The sequence below is a fragment of the Chionomys nivalis genome, chromosome 19 (assembly GCF_950005125.1).
Source record: "Chionomys nivalis chromosome 19, mChiNiv1.1, whole genome shotgun sequence".
Taxonomy (NCBI): Eukaryota; Metazoa; Chordata; class Mammalia; order Rodentia; family Cricetidae; genus Chionomys; species Chionomys nivalis.
This window is the reverse complement of record NC_080104.1, coordinates 10877343-10904618: the sequence shown is the minus strand read 5'-3', so window position 1 is coordinate 10904618 and position 27276 is coordinate 10877343. Positions and strand designations below refer to the sequence as shown.

Here is a 27276-nt window from a genome sequence, read left to right as displayed (position 1 = left end):
GACTCGGAGGTGCTGAGGTCACATAGTTACTAAGGAAAAGGACCCAGTGTTCATTCTTTTCGTTACTATATATGTTGGCTGTCCTTTGGCCTTCAGTCAGAAGTATTTATTTTTTGGGGGGGGCTGGAGCGATGGCTCTGTTGGTTAAGTGCTTGCCGTGCAAGCATGAGGACACGAGTTCGAGACCCACCACCCTTGTAAAAAGCTGGGCATGTGGTGCATGGTTGTAATCTGAGCACCAGGGAAGTGGAGACAGAAGGTTTCCTGGGAACGTCAGCCAGCTTAACCTAAGCAGCCTGTGAGAGCTCCTGTCACGGAAAGCAAGGTGGCTACCTTCTGAGGAGTGGCGTCTGAGACTGCCCTTTGGGCCACATACAGCATGCACACGCAAACACATGAGACCACACATTAATATGTAGTAAGTTTAGTGCTTTCTGTCAGTTTTTCCTTTTGGGGATGGAGCCTGGGTTATTTAGTGTAGTGTTTGTATCTCATTTTTATTTGCTTTGAACATTCTGTCTTTGGGGCTTAGAGGGCCATGTGTATGGAGTGTGAGTGTGTGTGTGTGTGAGTGAGAGAGAGAGAGAAAGAGAGAGATATCGAGAGAGAGAGAGAGAGAGAGAGAGAGAGAGCATGTGTGTGAATGTGTGTGTGTTCTTAGGTTCTAATTATCCACGTAGTCAGCGTGAGGGAAGACTGGGTGGCCTAGCATCAGCACCTGGTTGGTTTCCTCCGTCCCTAAAACCTTGCTTTCTCTGGCTCTTTGTGGCTTTCTGTTGGGTTCTTGTGGAGTTGGTAGAGCATAGTCCTGGGAGTCATCTGCTTGGAAGGCAGAAGGGGGCGGGGTCCATCAGCTTCCGAGGTTGGAGCTGCACGCTGATCACTGACGGTGCTAGCAGCACAGTCAAGCCTTGGGCCTCAAGGAGATCGAGCAGCTTCCTGGCCCTCCCCTTGAACCTGGGATTCTTTCTGAGGTTTTTGTTTTTGTTTTTTCACCCTGTGAGTTTTGCAGATCAATTTTATTCTCTTCTGCCAGGGTGTTCTATGCCTCCGCTTGAGAGGGCGGCCACTGACACTCTCCTAAGTGGCAGGAAAGGGGCTCCGCCTGGTTGCTGGGAAGTCTAGCTAACTTGCATGTCTGCCATGCCTCAGCTTTATTCAGGTGACTGGAGCCATTGTTTCTGTCCCTTCTCTTTGATGGGGCCACACTTAAAGCATCAGGTGTGGGAGCTGAGTGTTTTGGGCACATAGCTGTAATTTTATTGCTTTGGAAGTAGAAGCAGGGAGATCAGGAGTTCAAGGCCAGACTAGGCTACATAGTGAATTCAAGGCTATCCTGGGCTACACCAAACTACCTCAAAAAAAAAAAAAACCCTAAATAAACAACTTAAATGAGGTGCAGGGAGTCGGAGACAAGAGGATGGTGAGTTTGAGTCCAGCCTGTGCTAAGATTTTGATCTAAAGGGAAAAAAGGGAAAGACAATACTAAATTGTTGAGCCTGCCTCTCCAAGAGGGGAAAATGACAGAAAGCAATAAACACATGTATGAACTATGCATGTGCTCATGTATGTGCTTATGTGTGTGGAGGCCAGGAGACAATCTCGGGTGTTGCTCCTCAGAAGGAAGGGACCAAGGACTCAAGGCCAGGCAAGCTGGACCTCGCTGTGAAACCGTCTCTTCCTCAGGATGTTAGCCAGGCACCGACTGCAGGGCCAGGGCTGGGGAAGACAGCCCTGTGGTCTTGTTATGTTGTGCAGCCATAGCTGTCCAGCTCCTGGGCCGCTGTTGTCTGTAGCACCGAGTGAGGGTGTCATTCTGCCACCTGGAGTCCTGTGACTCTGTAGAGGGGTGGTGCAGACCCCGAGAGGGAAAGTGGGCTCTGACAAGGTCACACAGCTCCACAAGGCTGAACCGGGCCACAGACCTGACTGTGCCCACCCCCCAAAAGAGTCCTCCCTGTAGCCCGAGGATGCTGGCCCCATGTGCCCGGCCTGCCCCGGTTTCCTTCACACAGGTGTGGGTGCACCAGCTGAGGACTTCATGACTTCATCTGAGAGAGTGTGGTTGGGTACAGTGCGCCTAGTGGTTGCCTAAATTTAAACGAAGTGGGCTGGGGTGGGTGGGAGTGAAGATCGGCTCGGTGCTTTCATTAGAGCACAGTGTGTTGGGGGAGGGGCTCACTTTCATTTCTGCCTCACTGAATGAGGGCTGAGCCACAGCTCAGGTTGGCCTCCCCTCCCCCTCCCCCTTTCCTTTTTTTTTTTGGTGATTAAATATTCATATTTATATATTCTCAAATTGAGACTGGCGGTGCCTTTCACTTTCAGCCTAAATCTAAGCGAAGGGCTGACGGGAACTTATTATTTTGCATTGTTATTCACGTCAGGACTGCAGTTGCTGAGGGGCAAGTCCAGTTTCTGGGCAGGCCTACTAAGCACCTGCAGACAGTGGGGCTGCATTCTCAGCTCTGGGCTGCGGCTCTCTGGGTGACTTCAGTTTCCCCTCTGTGAAATGGCGGTAGCTGGGTGTGTGAGGTGATGTCTGTGAAGTTCCTGGCAAGCTGTGGACACGTGGAAGGTATCCATGCCTCCTCGACTGACCTCACTCGCTCTGTCCTCCCCTGGCTGGGGCCGAGCCGGCTGTGAGGCTGAAGGGACAGCCCGCTGAAGAGGATAAGGGGATTCATGGAGACATGCACGGGGGGGTGGGGGGGTGGGGAGGGGTCCATCCTTACACATACTTAGAGAGGAGCTGTGTGGCTCAGGGGACAGCCTTGACTTACCATATTTGGGGGACAAGGAGGTTGTAGACATCTGAGCTTCTAGATTGTCCCCCTCCAGGGGATATTTTTCCAAGGTTTTACTTCATTAAGTCTTTCTTCCTACTTAGTCTTCTCAGCCATTAAATATCCAGATTAGTCCCAGCCCTTGGGAGGCAGAAGCAGATAAATCTCTAAGAGTTCAAGTACAGCCAGGTCTACATAGTTAGTTCCAGGCCAGTCAGGTTTCACTACAGTGAAACCCAGCGAGATGGCTCAATGGATGAAGGTTCTTGTCACCAAACCCGAGGACCTGAGTTCAATCCCTGGAACGCTCAGTGATAAAACTGACTCATTCAGGTTGTCCTCTGACACCCATATGAGTGCTGGGTTAATAACTAAATAAATAAGCTAAATCTACTAGGGCTGTGACTAACATGTGCAGGGCCCTAGCTTTGATCCTAGCACCGCAAAACAAAATGAAACAAAACAAACCCAACTATTTACTGTTTTATAGTAATAAATAATGTTATAGAAAAGTTGGGGCATATCGAAACATGGAGAAGAAAGTGCAGATATACACCACACCAGCTTTCCAGACCCAGACATTCTCAGAATCTTGAATTTTTGCCCCAGTGATTTTTTTTCCATGCGCATGTGCACCAGACCATGTATATTGTTATGTACCGTGAGTCGCTCTGTTTTAAGTCAAGACATCCTCCAGTGGTGTAGCCCCTAACCTGTCTAAGCAGCGTCTCTGGCGGGCGGCTCCGTAACTTTCCTTTTCTGTCACCTCCTTCATTGGGGATTATCACAGCTAGGTAGAAACTTTCTGGGGGCTGGAGAGATGGCTCAGTGGTCAAGAGCACTGGCTCATCTTCCAGAGGACCTGGGTTTGATTCCCAGCATCCACCCGGCAGCTCACCAGTTCCAGGGACTCTTCAGCCCGCTTTGACTTCCATGGGCAGCAGATACACACATGGTGTACAGACAGACATATATGTAGGCATGTTGTAATAAGAGCAGCGGGGCTGCGTCCCTGGCACCCGGCCGCCCGCATGGCTTATGCCCCAAAATAATTACACGGAAACTGTATTCTTTTAAACACTGCCTGGCCCATTAGTTATAACCTCTTATTGGCTAGCTCTTACATATTGATCTAACCCATTTCTAATATTCTGTGTAGCACCATGAGCTAGCTTACCAAGAAAGATCTTAACCTGCGTCTGTCTGGAGTGAGAGAATCATGGCGACTCCTGACTCGGCTTCTTTCTCCCAACATCCTGTTCTGTCTACTCCGCCTACCTAATTTTCTGTCCTCTTAAAGGGCTAAGGGCAGTTTATTTAACCAATGAAATTAACTCCTCCATCATAGGCAAAACACATATACATGAAAGATGTAAAGGAAATTCTCTAACAGGGTCTTCTGAACTAAATGGTTGGTAGGTTTCAGAGTTTATCTTACCCTACATGTGCCCTAGGCCCTCATGTCCCCTGATTCTTTGTGCTCTGCAGTGAACTGCCATTTGGGGGCTAACCTCTTCTCTTCCCTTCCTGCCTCCTCTTCACACACCCCGTCCCATGCGCTCCTTCTCAGGGGCTGTGGGTACCAGGAAAGGCCACGGTGGCCCTCCGAAGAGTCTAGTTTAAGTCCTGATGATGAAGAATGACAATAAACACATTGGGCTTTGTTGGCAGCCGGTTTCCCCAGTGCCCGCACCACTAATGGCCTCACGATGAAGAGAAGCATGACTGTGATCTTGCACACGGTGACCAGAAGTGGAGGTGTCAGTTGATAGCGTATGGGCTCAGGTCTTTGGCCTCCTTGGGGAACAGCTGGTTACCAGTCCTGTGCTGGTGGTGTTGGGGAGCTGACTCAGTGCACCTCTCTGCCCTAGGCTGGTGGCCCTCACATTGGCACCCTGAAACTGCTCTCCAGGCCATGGTGTGGAAGGCACAGCCTCACGTCTCAGACCTCACAGCTTGCCTGAGGTGAGGTCTTTGCAATGTTCACCTTTGCAGACACCAGGTTCCTTGTTTCTCACAGCAGGACTCCTGACACTCCAGAGTGTGCCCCACAACTCCTCACACTTGTGTGGCGGACGCTTTACCCACCAAGTCATGGTTCAAGCCCTGACGAGCCTCCTTGTTTTTGAGTTTGAATTTATGGTTCTCCTTGAATATGTGAATATTATCTCTTTTTCCCCACCTGAACGGTAAGCTCTCAGCAGGAACTAGGCAGTTAGAGAGTTAACTGCTTGTATGGTGGCTATGTTGAAGGCCTACAAAGCAACACTTCCGTGACTGAGCTCAAGATTTCCCATGACAGCCGCACCAAGACCACTCAGCTGCTGCCCAGGCAGCTCCCATGGCCCCTGACAGAAGTTCTGGCACGCACTGAATTCTAGTGATTGGTGTGAGACTGCCTAGGGTATAATCAAGGGGTCTTATGTCCCCCCCCCCCCCCCCCGCTTCTGTCCGTGACTGTAACAGTGACTATATGCTAGCAGTAATTTACTGCTTGGCCCTAGACACATTCTGAATAATTAAAAAACAAAACCTTTTATTCGTTACTTGTTTGTCTGTGTGTGAACAAGAATGTTAGGTATATCTGTGTGGGCACATGTGCGATACAGCGGGCACGTGGACACCAGAGGACGATTTAAGGGAGTTGGTTCTCTCCATCCACCATGAAGATTACGGGAATTGAATTCAGGCTGTCAAGTTTGGCAGCAAGTACCTTCAACCACTGAGCCCACTGACCAGCCTCCTAAATGTTTCCCAGCTATTCCCAGAATTCCGAATTCTGGTCGCATCAAGATGCATTTTTAGCACCACACCCCATCCACTTTTTGTTTCGTTTTGTTTTTTTGAGTCAGGGCTTCTCTGTGTCACAGTCCTGACTATTCTGGAACTTACTCTGTAGACCTGGCTGGCCATGAACTCACAGAGATCCACCTGCCTCTGCCTCCTGAGTGCTGGGGTTAAAGATGTGTGCCACCATGCCTGGCTAGCCCCCCCCCCTTAAATAAGTGAAGAATATGTGAAATATAGAGATCTAATTTAGTGGCTTGGTCCTAAGGGACATCAGAATTGATTGTCCATTTCTTCATTCACATTTGTTTACTTGTTCACTGATTCCTTCCCTCCCTCATTTATTCAGTAGACGCCAAAGCCTTGCCTTGTGCTGGTTGCTGCTCTGGCCACAGCATGTCCTCACCCTCAGGGAGCATCATCTCCAGCGAGCAGCAGCAGATGCCCGATGCCTGGCAGGTGTGCTGGACAGCTGCAGCAGGAGGAAGCCCAGAGAGTGAGGCTCCGTGGTAGTCAGGGTGGTTGGGATACCCAGCCTGAGAATCAGAGAGCTGCAGGGCCAGCACGTTCTTAGAGATGGATGTTCTGGGGGTACACGTAGGGTAGGGGCAGGAAGGCACGGAGAGCTCATAGCAGCCTCCTGCTGGTACAGCTTGTGGAAGGGTGGGGCTTGAACCCAGCGTAGTACTACCCTATCTCTCAAGTTTGCTTTTCCTGGAAGGGAATAATGGCAGATGTCAGTCATATGCTAAGTTGGACCTCGGAACCGGAGTGGATTGCTAGGCAAGTGACTTTACTCACCCAAACATACATCTAGAAGATGGAATCTTCCAGTGTCTAGCAAGCAGATATGTTCTCTGTAAATTGAGCAGTGTCCAGTTTAGCTGAGTCACTATTGTGCATGTCCACTCGTGCATGTGTGTGCATTTGTGTGTGCATGCTTGTGGAGGCCAGAGGATGACATCTGGTACCTTCCTCAAGTGCACCTCCACTTTATGTTTTTGAGACAAGGTCTCACTGAACCTACAGCTCTCACGTCTGGCTAGACTGGCTGCTCAGCAAGCCCCAGGGACCCTCCTGCCTCTGCCTTCCCAGTGCAGGGTGTGCCACTGCCTCTGCCTTCCCAGTGCAGGGTGTGCCACTGCCCCTGGGTTCTGTGTGGGCGCCGGGGACTGAACTTAGGTCATTGTACAGTTTACACTGAGTGTCGTCCCAGCCCCCTGAGCTGAGATTATTAAGCCTCTGCTTCTTGTCAGTCTGATAAGATCTTAAGAAGCCCCGCCCTGCAAGACTGGAGAGCTGGGGCCCAGTCCTGTCTGGCTATAACCAGCTCTGTGAAGGCTCTCTATTTCAGCAGACTCCCTTGTGAAGGGAGGGCAGTCAGCTGATATCCGCTCTGACGTCCCTTTTTGCTCCTTCCTTTAGTTTAAGATGGAGATTAGATGGGGGTCCCACTCCTGGAGCTTTTCAATGGCTCAAGTGGCAGAGGCTCCCTGGACAGCAGGGCTGGAGGACGGGCTCAGGAAGGTCCCACCAAGGGTTGCAGAATAAGGCTGCCAGTCCGAAACCACCCGGTGTGTGTTAGTGGTTAAGTGGCATTGCCCACACAGCATGCTCCCCACCAAATCAACCTTACCCACAAGTATTTTCCTAGAACCCCACTGTTGATGTGAGGCTCTGAAATTCTGGGTGTACTTTCCTGGTGGTTGGGTTGTAGTGATTTCTGTCTTTTGTACAGCCCCACGTCTCAGAACAGTATCCAGCTCCAGCCCACTCCCTCCAACAACCTCCCACTGAGACCAACAGCGAAACCTGGGGAAGGTGCAGGCTTCAGAAATACAAAGTTGTGGGGCCAGGGAGCAACAGGAAGTGGGGGAGCCGGCAGGACGGAGCTCCTGTGTGTGCAGGGCACAGATGACTTTTTTTTTTTTTAAATTTTTTTATTTTTTAAATCATACTGCTTTCTCAGACTTTTGAGGTTGATGCTTTTGCTTGTTTCCAATGGTTTTGCTCTCTTCTGAGACCTATGGGAAGATAGGAAGTGAGGGTGATCTGGCTTTAGGGAGCTGGCCCTGAACACCCCACCCAACCCCAGCAAAGGTTATGCAAATTCCTGTGAGCAGGATGCTCCCTCCCTCCTCTCCTTTCTGAGGACCCTGGGAAAGTGAGTTCCCTTGAGCCTCTCAGACACCTTCCTGGCTAGGACTGCCGTGGGGTAGTTAAGAACAGGTGGGGAAAGTGCAGTTTTGCCTTCAACCCTTTATCGGCCTCTACCTCAGTTTCTCATTTCCTGCTGACTACTGGAAGACTTAAGATCCCCACCAATCTCGGTGGCTCCCTAGCAGGCCGCTTGCCAGGAAGGGCTGCACTCCACATGACCAGGGAGGAACAGCTGCCTAGCCGGATAGAAGCAGCAGTTAGTGGAGAAATTAAGCGTGTAATTTGAATATGGATTAGCTGAGGATGACTTGGGTATACAGGGGCTGTGAGCGGGTTTGCCCCGCGGTAATAACTATGAAGATGCTAAGTGCAGGCTCACCTGCGCTGTCTTATTGCAGTTTCCCTCTGAGCTGGGGATGCTGGGAGGGGAGGTAGGTGTTTAAGAGATGGCTGGAAACTGACATAAAACCACATGAGTGGAAAAGGTGCGACGCGGGCAGGCAGTGTCGCTCTGGGAAGCCTGAAGTTCAGCGACGTGAGGCGGAGCTCACTCTGGGCCTTCCGTGTTCACTGGTGTCTGTTCCTGAGGTGTCTCTATTTGGGGTGTGTCTGCCTCCCAGTGCTGGGAGCGGCTGGCTAGCCCAGTCTGACCTTGACTCATTAATTTAGTCCTGGGTGGGGATTCTGTCTCCCGCCTTCCCTTTGCTGTACCACGTACAGCAGATAAGTGTGTTCACTACTGTGTTCTATTGCAAATGCCCTTGGGAAGGCTAGTTTAAAGAAAAGTTTATACCAAAACCTGAAGCCGTTCTGTCTCCCAGCTCTGTTTTATGTCTACCTGACTTGGTCTCTGTCCTCCCCGGGCCTCTATAGCATGTCCAGAGCTAATTTAGGGAGTCCTAGGCACTTTTCCGGCAGAGTTTCTACCTCCTGGGAGTTCCAGGTCTTTAGCAAATCTTACTTTGGCTCTGGTACCGCTGTCTAAAGGTGCCCCAGTGCTGGTGATGTCTGCCATTCTTTCTTGTCTGTAGACAGATTCTCACAACACAGTCCCCTCTATACTCATCACATTGCTTAGGCTGACCTTGAACTCATAGCAATCCTCTTGCCTCCGGAGTGCTGGGATTACAGCCGTGAGCCTCCAGGCCTGTTTTAGGCATTCTTAAGGTGAATGAAACTTGGGGAGGTTAGGTAGGAATTTGAGGCCACGTCCACAGAATCTAATCTTCAAGTCTTGTTTTGTTTCAATGAACCAAGAATACAGAGAAGTTGGTTTGCGTGACTGGAAGCCGTGTTTGGCTGTGGTCAGTGGTCAGCGTGTGCACTTGAAAAAAGGCAAGCCAGTACTGCAGTGGGGCCGGACAGGTGGCCAAGGGGCAGACTTCTCTTGCTCTTCTACTTTGGGGTTTGGGCACCACCTAACCACCTGAGAGACAAGTATGTACACACGGAAAATGTCTCTAGGCCTGCTTCATTTATTCCTTTCCATCTTGTCCTGATACTGTCTTAATAAAATGATCTGTTCATGCCTTTTTCAAATCTCCAGTGTGGGCTGGGGAAATGGCTTTGCAGGTTCTAGGTCCCATTGTTTCAGGTGGCTTCACTGTCGCTTTGGTCTGGTCAGGCCTGGCATCAAGCATCTCTATCAGCTCCTTTTATTCCTGTTTACTGATTACTCTCTCTTGGGCCAGTTCTTCATCTTATGTTGCTTCATGGGCCTGTCCCCTGACGTGCATCCTGTCACTCACTGCATTTTGCACCTGCCACACCTGCTCTGACTATCTCTTGTCTTTCTTACCTCCCTATTTTCCCCACCGGAGGAGCAGTCTTTGCTTCTCTCAGAGATTCAACTTCTCTGAGTCCCCAACTTGGTGTTAATGAGCGTTCGTTGGCATCAGTAGCCTGGACAGGTTGTGTTCTCCACCCCACCCCCTCCCCACACTGAGAACTGCAGACTTACCGCTAGCTGCATAGACCTTGCCCCTTGCAGGCCGCTGTTTGACGAGGCCTCAGGTAAGAGTGATGGCGTATTAAATTACGAAGCGGATTTATGATGGTGCAGGGAAGATTTATCCTTTGACGAATAAATATTGCCTTGGCCCAATTTAGAGCCTGACAAATGCCGATTTACAGCTTAAAATATGAGGGTTATTTTATGACGAAGTGGCAGGGGTGCTGGGGTGGGATTGAAAGCGATGTCGGTGGCACCCTTGAGTAATAAGTCATTAAAATGTCGCCGCAGGCAGCACTGCAGGGAGCTTCCTGGGTGACTGCTCTGGGTTCTTGGCACTCCTGGGAAGTTTCATGGTCCGGGCCATTCTTTGTCACACAGTCCTGGCTGACAGTACTTTGAGGCATTATTAAGAGCTTCGGTGTCCCTGAGTCCCCAGCTGTTGATCCTGAGGGATACCTTCTAAAGGATTCTGCCTGCCGGTCCTTGTAGCTCCAGGGTGATGGTGGCCGGCCATCTCCTTGACTGCAGGCTGTCAGGATGAAGAGAAGGCAATGTTGAGAATGAATGCCTTTAAAACACTGTTGAAGAAGGCAGCTGGCGAGTTTCTCTTGTGCTTTGGATGTGGCTAGTACTATGTACTTTTGAATAATCAAAATTTTTAAAAAACCAAAAAACGGGGACATTAGGGTATCAGGAGGCATATCAGTTGATAAAAGGACCTGAACTTGATCCCCAGAACCAATATAAAAAGTTGGTAGGACACACTTGTAACCCCAGTGCTGGGAGGCTCATTGGCCAGCTAGCCTAGCCTCTAGGCCAGTGAGAGATACCGTCTAAAACACAAACAAACAAACACAAAATGGTAGGTGGTGCCCGAATGCACTCACCTGCATTTACACGTGTGTACTGGACACACAGAGAGACTGGAACATTTGAACTCTGACAGGGTGGGTGTACAGGAAACTGACCCACAGCATCTGCACGTGCCTGCCACAGCTGGTGATAGTCGCGCAGGGATGGAGACGGCCCCTTCCTCTAAGCTTCCTACCCACTGATTGTTTCAATTAGCGATTGTTGGTGGTGTAAAGTGTGCATGTGTCTAAGTGGAGTTAATCATCCTGCTGCCCAGCCCTTCTCTCCAGCAACGGCTATTGCAAACCGTTTTGTGTCTTTGGAATGGGGACTTAGGGGTGTATGTGATGCTTAGGGGTTTTCAACCAGTCACCCCTGCTGGTGCCATCCTGTGCCTTGCTTGGCTTACTCTACAATGAGCAGATCACTCCCTCTGGTTGAGAGAGTACCCTATTCCTCTTCATACCTGTGCAGCATCCCCTCTTGCAGAATAAGAACAATTGATTGAAGCAGTGCCCGTCCCCCAATCATGAGCACCAAGCTTGTTTCCTGCCTTCCGTCCTCATTAGCCAAGTGAACTTGTATGTGTGCCATTTTGCAGATTGCGGCTGTTTCTGTAGGGTAAGTTTCTAGGTATGGGATTGCTGGCAGACACACATCCACGTTTGTGTTGTGATGCTGGCAGTCATTAAAAGGAGCTTTCAAGAAGCCCTAGCAGCAGCTCCCTTTGATCAGACCCTTTGATCCTTGCTGCTCTACTGGATGCGCATTGGTGTCTGTTCCTCTCATTTGCATTTCTTTCATGAGGGAGGTGGAGCATCTTTTCACAAGTTCAGGGTCCACTTGTGTTCCCTTGTCTCACACCTCCTAGCTGTCCCTTCTACTGGGCTGTGGGTCCTTCTGAGACTTTGAGATTCGGTTTCTCGGACTTTTTCTGAGAAATGCCGTGGAATGTATAGTGGCCCCGCCATGCTGGTTACGGTGGGTCTGCTTTCTGGGTGTGGCCATTGCTGCCTTGCAGAACCCCTGAGTCCTGGAACATTCTAGTTCTCATCCTAGTGCTTCAGCGGGCCAGTGTCTGTCGGTGTACTGAGCATGTGCAGATGGGCAGGTCAGAGCATGCGCAACAGTGAGCCTAGCTAGGAAAGTTGGTGGGGAAGAGGAAGGGGCTGCAGAACCTCAGGCACTGAACCTTTAGGCAGATGGCTACACACTGGGCTTTCAAAATCAGTCAGGAAAAATCAGGTGCACATTTCATTGTTGTCTTGTTTTATTTTTTTGAGACAGGGTTTCTTTGTGCAACAGCTCTGGCTGTCCTGGAACTCATGTGGTAGACCAGGCTGGAGATCCACCTGCCTCTGACTGCTGGGATCAAAGGCGTGCGCCACCACCACCCGCTTAAACAATATGTCAGTTAGTATTCTCAGCATGGCTACTCAGACATCTAACCTTCAAGCAGAGGTTCTCAACTAGGAGTCTTTCTGAGCCTTTCCGGGGGCATTTGGTACTGTCATGTAACCCCGTGACTGTCACCTCTTGCGGAGAGGGGAAGGAAATGCTGTTGGCGTGGAATGGGTGGAGGCTGGGTGCTGCCAAGTACCCTTGAGTGCGGCAGTGAGGCTGAAGCGCCAATACCCACCCCAGATGCCCCGAGCTCCGCCTCAGATGCCCCGAGCTCCGCCCCAGATGCCCCGAGCTCCGCCCCAGATGCCCTGAGCTCCGCCCCCGAGAGGCCCTAAGCTCCATAAATATCCAGTTCATGAAGTCACTATTGCTTTGCGTTTTCAGACTTTCTGGACACTCGTTCTTTCATGTCCCACTGGCGCCAGTTGACTTATGTCACCTGGAAAGCTGTGGAGGTGGAGGAAGCTGTGGGAAGATTGAAAAACAGCGTACTGCTTAAGGAGTAGTCTGTGCTCTGTGTTCCCACTTTGTGGACGGTGACGTCTGACCCTGTCGGTGTTCCTTGCTTTTCTTATTCATCTTTCCTTTTCAGTTTTGTTTTTGGTTTCTAATCTTTGGTCAGAATTTTAGTAGGAGGGTCGGTCTTTCCCTAAGGATATTTCACACCCGGGAGGGTAGCTTTTTATTTTTTAAAAAAAATTATTTTTATTGATTGTGTATGGGCATTTTGCCTTCATGTATATAGATGCATCACATGTGTGCGTGGTGCTCTCAGAGGCCAGATGAGGGTGTCAGATACCCCGGAAATGGAGTTATAGAAAATTGTGAGCTGCCATGAGGATGCTGGGAGTCAAACCTGTTCTTTTTTTTTTTTTGTTTTTTTTTTTTTGTTTGTTTTTTGTTTTGTTTTGTTTTTCGAGACAGGGTTTCTCTGTGGTTTTCGAGCCTGTCCTGGAACTAGCTCTTGTAGACCAGGCTGGTCTCGAACTCACAGAGATCCGCCTGCCTCTGCCTCCCAAATGCTGGGATTAAAGGCGTGCGCCACCACCGCCCGACTCAAACCTGTTCTTGTTTCTGCAAGATCAGCCCATGCTCTTAACCACCGAGCCAGCTTCCCAGCCCACAAGTGGCATTTCCAGTGTGCCCAGGCTCCAGGTGCAGCAGGACCTGCTGGTCTCTGAGTCTCCCAAGGCCCCAGGTGCTGAGGCTGGCTAGCTTTCCAGCTTCAACCTGGGCTGTTCATAGGAAGCAGCGGGAATCTGCAAGGCTTCCCCCAGCCTCAGCTTAGGAGCAGAGGGGACTGAGAAGGAACGTTGAAAGGACCCACTCCTGGCTTACCTGGCTGCTGCTCCCTGTGTGGACAGCGGAGAGGCTTTGCCATCTGGTCTGAAGAGGAGTGGCTACCATTGGCGGGTACTCACGGGTGTGGGAAGTACTTGGAACATTGTTGGAGGTGGTGATGAAGACACCTACCGGTGTTAGACACCGGAAGTCCCGCCTTTATGCCCCTCTGCTGCTCTGTGGAAGAAGCTGGTTTCCAGAAAAGCCTGGGTGGGCTTGCTCAGATGCCCACCCCCTCCGTGTCTGGGGTAAGCTTTGAGGCACCAGGTATGTGCTGAGCCAGCCTCAAGCCCTAGTCCCAACCTCTTTGTACCTACCCTCACCTCATAAGCAGCCCAGCTCCCTCAGGTGAGCCCTCCCCTCAGTATAGAAGCCAGCAACGCGGCAGTGCCTGGCCCAGCATGGCGTTCAGTGTGGCCGGGCCTGCGCATGTGGCTCTCAGGCCTTTGGTGCGGTTCAGCTTCCTTCAGCCCCAGTGAGGGCTATGAGGACTACATACAGTGGCGGTGGCCTTGGGGCCGGACCTGTAAACAGTCTCTCTGAAGATGCTCTGCCGAACTGGCTTCCCGCTCTGGTTCCATTCAGCATAAAGATGCAGTTTTTACGGCTAGTTCAGCGGCTGGGGATGACCGGGCCTTGTGCCTGGGTGGGTGGCTCAATCTAAGTGTTTCCCGCTGCCCTGTCTAAAGAAACTGCCAAAAATAGACAAGGCTGCCGGGCAGTGGCAGCGCATGCCTTTAATCCCAGCACTCGGGAGGCAGAGGCAGGCGGAACTCTGTGAGTTCGAGACCAGCCTGGTCTAGAAGAGCTAGTTCCGGGACAGGAACCAAAAAGCTATGGAGAAACCCCGTCTCGGGAAAAAAGAAAAAAAAAAAAAAAAAAAAAGACAAGGCTGTGGGGAGCAGGGAGTGGGGCAGGTAAAACCCATCTTCGGGAGGCTTCCAGACCAAAGGAGGGGAACTACCCCAGCTGCAGGGACCCACAGTCTGTCTCAGGGTGCTCCCCATCTGAGCGGTAGACACAGTTCTCCTGAGAGGGACTTAGTCTGATGGCAAAGGTCTAGGAAGAGACTTCTGATGCTCCCACAAGCTGGTGGGTGCACAGCCCACATTCTCAGGAGCTCCCAGACGGTGGACGGGGGGATGGGGGTAGGGGCGGGGAAGGGGGTGCGGGGGGGGGGTGCGGGAGCGACCCGTTCCTACAATGGATGGAGGAGCGTTGAGCCTTGCTTGTCTCCAGTGCCATTTGATGGTAAGTGACACAGGAGAGGGCTCTCAAGGAAGCCTTGAAAGGGCCAGTCACTTGGGAGGCAGATGCAGGCCAATCTCTGTGAATTCGAGGCCAGTCTGGTCTACAGAGCAAGTTCTAGGACAGCCAGGCTACACAGTGAAACTTTGTCTTGAAAAAAAATCAAAAGAAAAAAGCAGCCATTGAGGGAAGCAGCAGATTGGGGCTCCATCCTGGTGCATGTCTGTAGTTTGTGCTGTCTTTAGTAGGAGGTCATCAGAACTGTAAAAAACAACTGAATCATTGTGTGTGTGTGTCTATGTGTGTCTCTGTGTGTAGCCATGTGTATGCCATGATGCATATGTGGGAATAAGTTTTCAATATCAGGTCACCAGCTGTGGCAGCAAGCTGGGCCACTTCCGGGTTTCACCCTTCATCTTCTTTAGAGCATGTAGCTGGTGGACGAGGCTGTTTCTTTGGCTGGACTTCTCGCCCTAGAAACCCGTGAGAAGATGGTTTGGAGTTGGGTTAGCGCTGGAGAATTGTCAGGGGCTTCATAAATGTGGCTGTTGTTCCCTTGCCTCATCCCACATCAAATGATGGGGTTTTGTTTTAGTTCCCGTGGGTCTATCACTGTCAAGGTCAGAATGTATGAATCTTGTGGAAAGGACTTTAGATACCACCTAGCTTGATGTTCCCATTTCACAGAGGAGACCTGGGGTGGGGAACAGAGAAGTAAAGGTTTTCCTTAGTATTGCTGTGAGGTTGTGCTGGGCTCAGGGCCTGACTCCTGAACCTGCTTCCCCTTCCTGCTCAGCCTCCTGATGATGACCAGGAAGTGATCAGCTACTCCCTTGCATGCCCCTCGCTTAGAATAAAGGCCAAACGCTTGCTGTAACCTACCGACTCTTGCTCCCACCACCTCCTCATCTCCCCTCAGCATCAATAACTAGCCATACCCCTCACTCAGACCACACTGGATTCCTGGGTAGTCTTGACTTTCCTGCTTCAGGGCCTTTGCACTTGCTACTCTCTTTGTCTAGAATACCCCACCCCCTGCTGTCCCTCACCCCCTTCAGAGATACCTTCCTTCACCCTCCAGGACTAAGTGCCTTTTGGACCACTTTCTGCTCGACCTAACCTATGCTCGCTTCTCCAGAGTTTACCACCATGCAGCACACTGTGTATTCATTTACCCAATGTACTTCCTCCCTTTAGATTAGAAACACCAAAATATGTTCACTGCTGCATGTCCAGAATCTGGATCACTCTTGACACGTGGTAGATGCTCAGTTCATAATTGTTCAAAGAAAAAGGAGAGAGGGAGGGAGGAAGGGGAGGGGAGAAGTAGAAGGAAGGGAGGGAGGAAAGGAGGGGGGAGAGGGAGGGAGGGGAGGGGAGAAGTAGAAGGAAGGGAGGGAAGGAGGCAGGGAGAAGGAGGGAGGGAACAACAGACGCACATTGAACCACAAGGAGCCCGGCAGGGGTGTGAAGGAGATGGTGGTGGGGTGCACACTTCAGCTGTTAGAGCACTTCCCCACAGTGCTCTGAAACCCTGGTTTGAGTCCCAGTACCACATACTCCAGGAGTGGTGGCTCACAGTCTGTAATCCCAGAGCTCAGACTCCATCTCTCTGGTGTGGGCTGCAAAGATGGTTCAACCTTTCAGAGCACTGGCTGTTCTTCCAGAGGACCTGGGTTCGATTCCCAGCACCCACATGTCGGGTCATAACTGTCTGTACCTCAACTTCTAGGAGATCTGAACTCTCCTCTTCTTGCCTTTTAGGGCACAGACATAAATGCACATCAGATCAAATAAATAAACCTTTAAGATAAAAGAGGCAATGTTTGCGAATACCAAGGCCTTGCAGGGTCCACGACTTGGCCTTTGGTTTGCCCCACCTTGCCAAATGATGGGCTAGGGAGTGAGTCTGCCGAGGCCTTGGTGTGTGTCCTGCCTCAGGTTCGTGGTTTAAAAGTCACCCACGTAACCAGAGTTCCTTTTCTGGAAGACAAAGAAAGGGCCTGAAGACTTGATCCAAGGATGCTGGGAAAACCGTGACGTCTCTCTGTGTGGCTGGTGGTTGTACAGTGAACCTGAATTTTGTTTGTTATCATGAAATTGAGAGGTCAGGAGGGGAAGCTGAAAGTTTCCGGGTTCTGGTCCTGCCCCCTTTTCGGTGGCCCTGACCAGTGACTTCCCTGTTACAGCCTCAACTTCCTCATTTCTGAAGTGAGAATTGGACCAGGCCAGGTGGAGGGGGAGGTTGACAAGGTTCTTTGGAAGCCATATTGATACTTTGAAGAGGACCTTCCCCAAAGGGACAAGAGTTGGAACCCTATAGTTCTTAAGGTCCTTTCTGGCAATGACCTCCCTGGTGTCTCTTTAGAATCATGGCTCTCGTGGATGGCAGATCAGGGTTTGGGTGAGACAACTATGTCCTTGATGGGGCAGGAATAAAGATGACAGTTTGGTCAACTAGTAAAGGTTGACCAATATCTTCAGTGCAGGTTGCTTTAGTTAACATGGTCTGTCTCTCTCTGTCTCTTGCACATGCGTGAGCGCGCGCGCGCACACACACACACACAGTCTTTCTTCTTGATCTGAACCTATAGATAGACAATTGTAAGATCAAGAGTTTCAGTTTGATCCCCACTCCTGCCCCAGTCTGCGTCTGTTTCCTCGGCTTTTCACTTCAACTCTCAGCTTGTCTGCCTGTTTTAGGGGAACATAATTGGTTTTCCACCCAACACTTCACCCTGGACTGGTGAGATGCCATGTAGGTCGGTTTGGATTTGGTTCCTGTAGCACTGGTGCCCCTCCACCACTTCTCTGTGCCCACCCCCATCCCAACCCCTGGCCTTGTCCAGTGAGGGGGAGCCACACTCCCACCAGCTTTAGGAAGCTTCCGCCCCTTCCCACACTCTTGCCTTTTGTTCAGAATCAGCTTCGCAGTTTGTGGGGCCCAATGCGGATGCAAATGTGGGGCCCCATTTTTAAAAATAAGAACACTGACTTTGAAGACAGTGACAGGATTAAATCAAGCCCCATGAGACCACGTAGGTACATGTCTGCGACACTGGCTGTCGCTTACTGTTTCTTTTTTGTGCTAGCAGGACATTGGAGGTATTGGACATGCATTTTCAGTCATTAGATGCTCCCCCAGAAGGGCTTTGAGCTGCATCTCTCATACTGACTCAGGGTTGTTACCACGATTCATTGTGTGTTTGGAAATGTGGAATAGTGTAGGAAGGGCGTGGACCATGCCCGTGGCTTCTGGTGGGCGGATGGTGGTAGAAAGGCCAAGGACTATGCCCGTGGCTTCTGGTGGAAGGACGGTGATAGGAAGGGCATGGACCATGCCCGTGGCTTCTGGTGTTCCGGCTGCCCTAAGGACACTGAAGAAACATCTGTTTGGAACATAATTTGGTTTGCCCTTTACAGAAAATCTTCTGAGAGCCACCATCTATCTATGGCTTGTTGGTTAAGAGCACTGCTGCTCTTGCAGAGGACCCTGGTTTGGTTTCCAGCGCCCACATGGTGCCTCATAACCACCTTCCAGTTACTCAGGACCAGGCGTTCTCATCTGGTCTTGAAGGCTCCTGCATATGTGAGGTACACACACACTCACAGAGGCTCACACACAGATACATGCTGAATAAAGGGGCCAGCAGCGGTGGCACACACCTTTAATCCCAGCACTTGGAAAGCAGAGGCAGGCAGATCTCTATGAGTTCAAGACCAGCCTGGTCTAGTCTATAGAGCTAGTTCCAGGAGAGCCAGAGCTACACAGAGAAATCTGGTCTCAAAACTTCAATTAATCAATAAATGAATAGAAATAAAAATTAAATAATAAAAGAAGGGAGATAATCTCACAAAGGTTCACACGTATACTTACATCAATAATGGAAGGAACTAATAAGTCTTTTTATTTTTCAAGTCTTTGATGAGTAGAACAGGCATCCCACCCGTCAAGAGCCTGTTGAGAGACTGGGTGTTTGCCCAGCATGCACCGGCCTCTGGGGGCACCTGTACTCACATGCTTAAATCCACATGCAGACACACACGTACACATATAAAGTTTTTACTTTAATTAATTAATTTTTGTTTTTTTTTTTTTTTTTCGAAAAAAGATTTCTCTGTGTAACCCTGACTGTCCTGGAACTCACTCTGTAGACCAGGGTGGCCTTGAGCTCACAGAGACCCGCCTCCCTCTGCCTCCCAAGTGCTGGGATTAAAGGTGTGAGCTACCACTGCTTGGCAAGTTTTTTTTTTTTTATTTTTAAAGACTTTATTTTGTTTTGTGTATGAATGTTTTGCCTGCATGTACACATAAGAACCACCTGTGTGCCTAGGGCCCTTGAACACCAGAGGAGGGCTTGATCCCCTTCTGGGAGGTGGAAGCGAGAAGACCAGCAATTCCGGGGCATCCTTGGCTATATGACAAGCCCAAGGCTAGCATGTGATACATGACTTTTTTTTTTAAAAAAAAAAAAAGATTTATTTATTTGTTATGTGTACAGCATTCCTTCCATGTGTGCCTGAATACCAATACAGATCTAACTTAGCTCAAGCGTCACTCTTCCTGAGAGTGCATGGTCATAGTTACTCTTCCGCCTTCATGTTCTCTGCGTTTCCCAGTCCTGAGTTCCTGGTTGACATTTCTAGTCCTGGCAGGGTTCTCGTACATAGCAAGGACTTAGCAGCTTGTCTAATTCCAGCACTTGGGAAGTAGAGAGGCAAGAAGATCAGAAATACAAGGTCACCCTCAGCCATATTGAAACCTTGCCTCAAATTAAAAAAAGGAGGAGGAGGAGGAGGAGGAGGAGGAGGAGGAGGAGGAGGAGGAGGAGGACGAAGAAGAAGAAGAAGAAGAAGAAGAAGGAGGAGGAGGAGGAGGAGGAGGAGGAGGAGGAGGAGACAACTGAGGAGATGGCTCAGTCAATTAAATGCTTGCCACACAGGTATGAAGACCCGAGTTCAGATCCTCAGCACCCACATAAAAAGCCAGGAAGGGCAGCATATGCCCGTAATCCCAGACTTGGGGAGACAAAGACAGGAGGATTTTGAAGCTCAATATACAGCTTCAGGTTCAGTGAGAAGCTGTCCCAAAAAAATGAGGTTGAGGAAGACACCTGATACTGACCTCCATATGCATCCGTATGTATACATATCTCACACATGTGATTACATCACATAAAATACGCTAATAAAGACATTCGAACTAATTCCTACAAGAGAGTAAAGAGGAAACATTTAACAAAGAAAAGAAAGAACGAAAAGAAAATGCCGTAGCTACACCATCAGGTGGGCAGTGGTAGTTCATGTGGCTAGAAGAATAAAGGCATTTTGGCATCAGGGAGCAAATATCACGAGCACCTCAGGAGCATCTTCTCTTTACATCCCTAGAGTGTGGGTACCGTTATTCTTGTCTTTATCCTCTTTGGCTGATGGAGGATGTGGGTCTGAGACACGGAGGCAGGCTTAGACCTACCATGTGACTCCTAAACGTCGTCCCTCCATCATGGTCCCCACCCATCCTGTGACCATGGCTGGTCTACGCCAGCCCACTGCTTGGGGTTCTCTTCCCACCTCCTTTCCGTTTGACCTAGTTGAACCTCGCTTTTTGAGATCCAAGTCAGATCTCACTTCCTCCGTGAGACCTTCTCCAGCCACTCCCACCTCCCACATCTCTTCCTGGGCAGTCAGTGGCAGGGGACGCTGCACTGTGGCCCAGGATGTCACCTCACTATTCTGAACACGGCGTCCTGAATGCCGAGCAAGACGCCGATGTGCTTAAAGTGTGGGTCTTAGATACCTGAACTCACTTTCACTGTGAGGCTCCACCGAAGCAACTGGAAGGAAGCAATTGTTTGTGGGGCCAGAGGCAGGGCTGAGGAATGTCTCCAGGCTGGTACAGCACACGAGGGACCGGTGAGGAAGACCATTCCCATACAAGGTCTGAGAGAAGTGTCCCTGGAGCCTCACAGGGGCCAGAGCTGTGAGAAAGGGACCCCACCATGGTAGCTGATACATTTGAGAACTTTAAAAAGTTCATGTATTGTGTGTGGGAGGGGGGGAGCGGGATGGAAGAAGTGAGGGAGGGAGGGAGAAAGGGAGAGAGGAAGAGCACCCAGGCCTGTGTGTGGGTCCATTCACATGTGCACAGCAGAGGACAGTTTGTGGGGTTGGTTCTCTCCTCCCACCCTGTGAGTCCTGGAGCGCAAGCTCAGGACGTCAGGGTTGTTCACAGTCATCTGTTCTCTCCGAGCTGCTTAGCTACCCTGACAACCGCATTTAAGAGTCGGTAGTGGTGTTTTCCTGTTGCACGCGTGGCCAGTGGCCCTCACGAAGGCTTCCCAGAAAGCCTTGCGCTGAAGGTGCAGCTCCATGATAGAGTACCTGCCCAGCAGGCTTGAGACCCCGGGTCCTATCCGCAGCAACACAAAAACTAACGAGCAAAACCACAGTTATCTCTGCAGGGGCCATGCATCTGGGTTGAGTAGGGCTAGTCCCTGTGATGGCTCAGTTCAATGTCCCAGCAATTTGGATAATTGGCAGGTGTCTGTTTGGGGAGCGCATGTCTCCCAGAGATACCCAGGTCACTTGCAGTGACTTTGTCTTATCAGGGAGGACTTGGCCTGTCTCCATGTGAGGCTACTCAATTTCATTTCTTTTTTCTCTATTCCTATTTTCCACCCACCCCATTGGCTTAGATCCTCTTTAGACACTGGAAGGACTGGAGCTTCAGGGAAGTGGTCCCCACCAAGGAGAGGCTGAGTTCCTCACTTGGGTCCCTCCTGCTATGCCCAGCTGGATTTGCCGTTCATAAGTGTGTCAGGGTTCTTCCTCCTCTTCAGAGGTGTGGCCCCAAGGGCCCTGTACAGCCTCTCTGGCAGCGCTCCATGCTCCATGCTCTGTGGTCCCCAAGCCTTGAGCTCTTAGCTCTCTTCCTGCCTTTTGAGATATTCGTCCACTTCTCTTCTTTGCCTCAAGAGACATTAGGGAGAGATGGGGAGTGGGTGGGTTGGGGAATCCCGCGGTCTGCCCCTTATGATCCTTTGAGTTTCTAGACTCCTGATGTCTAAGTTGCCTGTTAATTGGAGTATGTGTGGTTGTCATCAGCAGAGACTCGGTGCTAATGAAAAATAGCCCCTAAAGAGACAAAGATGGAGGTCCAGGGAGACACACGGGAGAGGACACGGGCTTGTGTGGCTGTAGAGGGCCAGATGGGCTCTGGGCAGGGTTTGTCACACTAAGAAACCTTTCCACATCTGTTGTTGGGGACCCACCATGGCTCAGGGATGCTTGGGTTCCAAAGCCCAGGCAGGGCAGAGAAACCTGGAGGGCCTAATGAAGAAATTGTCCATTTGCCAAGGAGGGTGTGGTTCTGCAGTGCATGCTGGGACCTGGCCTGGAGTCCGATGCTCATTGTGTGTGCATTCTGGGTGAACTCTGATGTTAGCCTTGGTTCTGAGCTGTGGTGATTTCTTTACTCCAGAAGTCAGAAGTAATAAAGCTTACACAGAGAAAGGGAGGGACATGTCACCTGCATTCCACTCAGTAGCATTTACATTTTGGACTTGGTATGTAGCGCTCCCTGGGCAGATTTTCTGCATTTACAATGCTGTACATTTATTTTTTTGACCTGTGCCTCTGTGTCTGTGATTTTTTTAAAGTTATTTATTTATTTGTTTATTGTGTTTGTGTGTGCATGCAGCATACACATGCCACAGTACACATATGAAGATCTAATTTGCAGGAGTTGGTTCTCTCCTCCTACGTGGGTCCCAGAGATCTAACTCAAGCTGTCCGGCGTTGAAGCCCATAACTCAAGCTCTGCCCACAGAGTTCCCTCACTGGTCCCTGGTTTTAATTCATTAGAAAAATACTTGTTTGCTCCAAGTTCAAACTGAAAGGTAAAATGACAACCTCCCTGGGCCTGCCTCTGTCACCCACCCCATAATACTGTGCTTCAGAGGTGGTTCCCGATTTACGGTCGCCAGGCGCCCTCGCTTTGGGAGACAGAAAGGCTAAGGAAACCACTTAGGGGGAGGATGGAGAGGGAGCCCTGGCTGCAGTGACTTTCTCAGATGTCGGTGCAGGCCGTCGGAGGGATGGCAGTTTGTGGCAGAGAAGGTACCACTTTGTACTCTTAGATTTTAACTTATGTCCAAATATGTGTATGCATGATACGTGTATGCATCTATGCATGATGTGTGTATGCATGATACGTGTATGTGTCTATGCATGGTACGTGTATGCGTGTAAGTATTTTTGTGGTTCTGGGCTGGAACCCAGGGCCTTGTGCATGCTAGGCAAGTGCTCAACACCTGGGCCACATTCCTGGCTTTCCTTAATTTTTTAGATGTTTTATTTATTTAATTCTAAAGGTTTGTTTATTTTACGGGTATCAGTGCTTTGCCTGAGTGTGCGCCTATGCACCATGTGCTTGTCTGGTTTCCCTCAGAGACCAAAAGAGGGGATCAGACTCCCTGCAACTGAAGTCAGTTGTGCCATGTAGAGACTGGGAGCCAAGTCTTGAAACTCTGCATGTATGTCTCTGTGTGTGTATGTTCATGCATAATGTGCATGCAGAGATCGGAGGACAATCTTGGGTTTGGTCCCTGGGCTTCTTCAACTTTTTTTTTTTTTTTTTTTGAGCTAGTGTCTCGGTTAGCCTGGAGTTTTACTCCGTAGGCCAGACTAGCTGGCCCTTGAGTATCCAGGGATCCCAGCTTTACCTCTCACCCTGCCATTCCTGTGGGTGTCTGCCACCATGCCCACGTTTATACACAGATTCTGTTGAACTTAGGTTCTCATGCTTGTAAGACTAAACTGCCTCCTAGCCCACTTAAAAAAAAATAAGACCTGTACATGACTAATTCTCAATTTTAATAGTGCATCAAAATCACAGAAAACTAAAAAAATAAACACCAAAATAACCCCGACGCCAGGTCTTCCACCCCAAACCAAATGTATAATAGACTCTGGGCGTGGGATCTAGGAACTTAGAAAATACAACAACAGATAGCCAATGTTGAGAACCACCGATTTTGGTGTTCGTTTTAGCCTAGTTTTTTTTAGACTTCTCAGTAGCTCATGTGGTAATCTGAAGTGTTATGTAATTTTGTTCCCTTAGAATACTGTGAGCAAGCGTAAATCTTAATGCCAAGAGGTCTTCTTTGTTAAAAGGTTTGTGTTAATTTTAATTACATGTACTTGTGTGCAGAGTGTGGGCCGGTGTATGCAGGTACCTATGGCGGCCTGAAGGGGGCGCCACACTCCCTGGAGTGGGGGAGTTCAGGTCGCCTGACATGGGTGCTTAGAACTAAATTCTGGTCCTCTGTGAGAGCAGCAGATGCTCTTAATCACTAAATCATCTCTGCTGCCCCTTCAATCCTCTCTGTGAGAAACCCATTGTCAGTCTCCGCAGGTCCTGGTAAAAAGCCGGAGGCCTGCCTGTGCTAATAACTCAGACTCTTCTCTGCAGCTCGTCAGATGGGAGTTTGACCCTGTTGTAAGCATGAACTTGAATCTTTACTTTCTTCTTCTTTTTTTTTTTATAATGATCTATTTATTTATTTATTTTGTGTGCATTGGTATTGTGTCAGGTCCCCTGGAACGGGAATTACAGACAGTTGTGAGCAGCCAGTGCTCCTAACCACTGAACCATCTCTCCGGCCCAAATCTTTAATTTCTTATTACTGTTTTGCAAAAGCTAATGGGCTGGAAGCCTGAGGCCATCCTTCTCCGTAATGAAACCCCCGAGACTGAGAGTAGAGATCTTACTGGAAGTGTTTTTGCTAGAAGAGTTGTGTATCCTGTCAGTCACAATAGCACGACCAGTGTGGAGAGACTATCCGAGATCAAGTCTGCAGGGTGGGCGGTGTTTAAAGGGCTGGGTGCTTTTTATCTTTACCATTGAAGTTTCTGGTTTTTGCCTCTTCCTAAATGAGTCATTATTTTTTTTAAAAAAAGGAACCTGTCATGGGAGGGAGTAGGGAAACCGCTGCAGAGGGTGGTGTGGAGGAGGCCTTGGTGGGGCTGGCAGTCAGGTGACTGAATTTACAACTGGGCCAGCCTGCCTCTGCTTCTGGTTCTGGAGTCCTGGGATTATAGGCGTCTGCCAGCCACCACAGCCAGTTTGTTTGGTGCTGGGGATCGAACCGAGGGCTTCCTGGGTCCCGGTCAAGCGCTCTTCTGACTAAGCCACACCCCCGGCCTCTGTGAGCATTCTTTTTTTCTTTCATTCTTTTATTTTCTTATTTATTTATTTATTTATTTATTTATTTATTTATTTATTTATTATGTATACAATAGTCTATATGTATGTATGTCTGCAGGCCAGAAGAGGGCACCAGACCTCATTACAGATGGTTGTGAGCCATCATGTGGTTGCTGGGGATTGAACTCATGACCTTTGGAAAAGCAGGCAATGCTTTTAACCACTGAGCCATCTCTCCAGCCCTGTGAGCATTCTTTCTATGTTTCTCATAAACTTCCTGTTGGGGCATGTGTGTGGCCCCAGCATCGAGCCTGCACTTCACCACGACCTGAAGCCTCTCGAGCACCTGTCCTGGGCTGGCCCATTGTCCCGCCTGCCTGCTGCTTCCCTTGTCCTTATCTCTGGAGAGTGCTCTGTGGCTTCTGCACTCATTTTCATGAGTGAGTGCTCAGAGAGGACTGGTGTGGAGGGAGGAGGGAGGGGAGCAGCATGAAGCGGGTCCCTTATATAATGCCAGGCACTGTGAAGGATGTATTTATATACTTCTTGTTTTATTTAGGCCTTGCATTAACTCATGCGGAACCAGAATCAAAGAGGCTAGGGCAGCAACCGAAGGTTGGATAGCCGCTGGGTGCCAAGGCTGGTCTCGCTTCCACACCAGGCTTGACTCCTGAGTTCCTGTCACTCCAGCCAAGTCGGGAGGAGCATGCCACCCCTTTGCTTCCCTTGGTCTGGGCAGATCTTGACTTCTTTCCTGGCATCTTAGTGATAGCGTTGTCTTGACCACATTTTTGTTCTCCCAAATGCACGTTGTTCAGGGCCGCCCTTCTTCATGCGGGGGGCTCGCGGGGTCCCAGCTTCCGCGTGGCCCCTTCTGACTAAAGTGGAGCTGAATGGATCTGATTTCCAGGAGGCAGGGCATTCCTCTCGTAGCCCATGGGCACCCGGCACTGCCTGCTCTCATGGAGGGCTTCCTTTGAAGAGAGCAGAAGGCAAGTCATCTGTATGGCTTTGAGGGCACATGAATAGGCAGCTAAGGAAGAGTTCTGGGCTTTGAATCTGGGGCGACCATGACAAGGCAGAGAGGGGGTAGTCTATGCCCTGCTCTTCCTTCTCCTCTTCCTCATTATGATGTCAGCCAGCAAGTGCCCGGGTGCACAGCCAACATAGAAAAATAGATGTACCTGCAGAAGCTTCTAGAAGGCCAGTGTCCTGCCTTCCAGTTCTACTTTCTGGAAACCCTTTGAAATTCTACCTCACAAACATCGCTGTTGCTCTGTGGAGCCGTTCCACTCTTCAGCAGTGGGCAGTGTCGGATTGTTTGCTTGTTTGTGGGTTTTTGGTGTGTGTGTGTGCATGTGTGCCCGTGTGTGTGAGTACGTGTTTGCATGTGTGTGCATGTGTGTGTGCATGTGTGTGTGAGTGTGTATTTGCATGTGTGCGTGTGTGTGCACATGTGTGTGTGTAGATGTTTTGGCCACATGCATGGCTGTGCACCATGTGCCCTTGGAGGTCAGAAGAGGGTGTCATATCCCCTAGAACTGAAGTTAGAGAGGGTTGTGATCACCACGTGGGTGCTGGGAGCTGAACCCAGGTCCTCTGGAAGAGCAGCCAGTGCTCTGGGTGGCCGAGACACCTCTCCAGCCCTAGCAATGTTCTCTCATAAGGCTGCAGTTGCCCTGGTGGTGGTGTGTGTGTGTACGGAGGGTGTTGTAATCTATATGGGCAGATAGAATGCTTACCCAGAAAAGCTAAGTGCAGTTCGCTCAGAGGAGGTGGTGAGTGGACTGTGTGAGGCTCTGGAGAGACCAGAGAGGGGGGCCAGGAAGGACAGAGCCTTGGGAGAGCCAGTGGGGAGCAGTGAGAGGGTGACATTAAGGATTTGGTGGACAGAAGTGCCTCCTGGAAACAAGGTCTAAGAAAGACTCGTGTGCCATTTGCAAAGGAATGGCTGTGGAGTTTTGAATTTTGTTGTAATGGTGAGCTAACCAAACCAGGTGGATAATAGGATCGGTTACAACAATGTCCAGTGAAGATTTATCTGGGTGTGTGTAGTAAAAGGGACCGCTGGGAGGTGAGCTCAAAGACATGGGTCATGTCAGACTATTTTTCCTGTATATGGTGTGCATGTATGGTAAGGTCTCCAGAACCCACTTACAGTGGACAAAAGAGTCCACACCTGTAACCCCAGCACTCACACGGTGAGAGGCAGAGACAGGTGACCCCTCAGATGCTGCAGCCAGCTCAGCTAGCCTGGCGCTGTCTAGCAGGTGGAAGGTGAGGGCTGACAGCCGAGGTTGTCCTCTGCCCTCCGTGTATCCTGGCACCGGCTCTCACACACATACACAAACACGCACACAAAGATCCAAGCTCAGGGGCTGGAGAGATGGCTCAGAGGTTAAGAGCATTGCCTGCTCTTCCAAAGGTCCTGAGTTCAATTCCCAGCAACCACATGGTGGCTCACAACCATCTGTAAGGAGGTCTGGTGCCTTCTTCTGGCCTGCAGGCATACACACAGACAGAATATTGTATACATA

General features: G+C 50.0%; 1 protein-coding gene across 18 annotated transcripts in view; it reads left to right on the top strand.

The window, feature by feature from the left end:
- The window catches only part of Trerf1 (transcriptional regulating factor 1), a 231807-nt gene that overhangs the window by 60908 nt on the left and 143623 nt on the right, over positions 1-27276 (top strand). The window contains exon 1 of one of the 18 annotated variants that reach the window (XM_057751021.1): positions 4693-4751. The exons of 16 other annotated variants lie outside the window; for them this stretch is intronic. The gene's annotated coding sequence lies outside the window, so the exon portion shown is untranslated. Of the gene's footprint in view, positions 1-4692; positions 4752-20404; positions 20446-27276 lie in introns of those variants that run through there. One more of the 18 variants, XM_057751020.1, reaches the window with a different exon arrangement.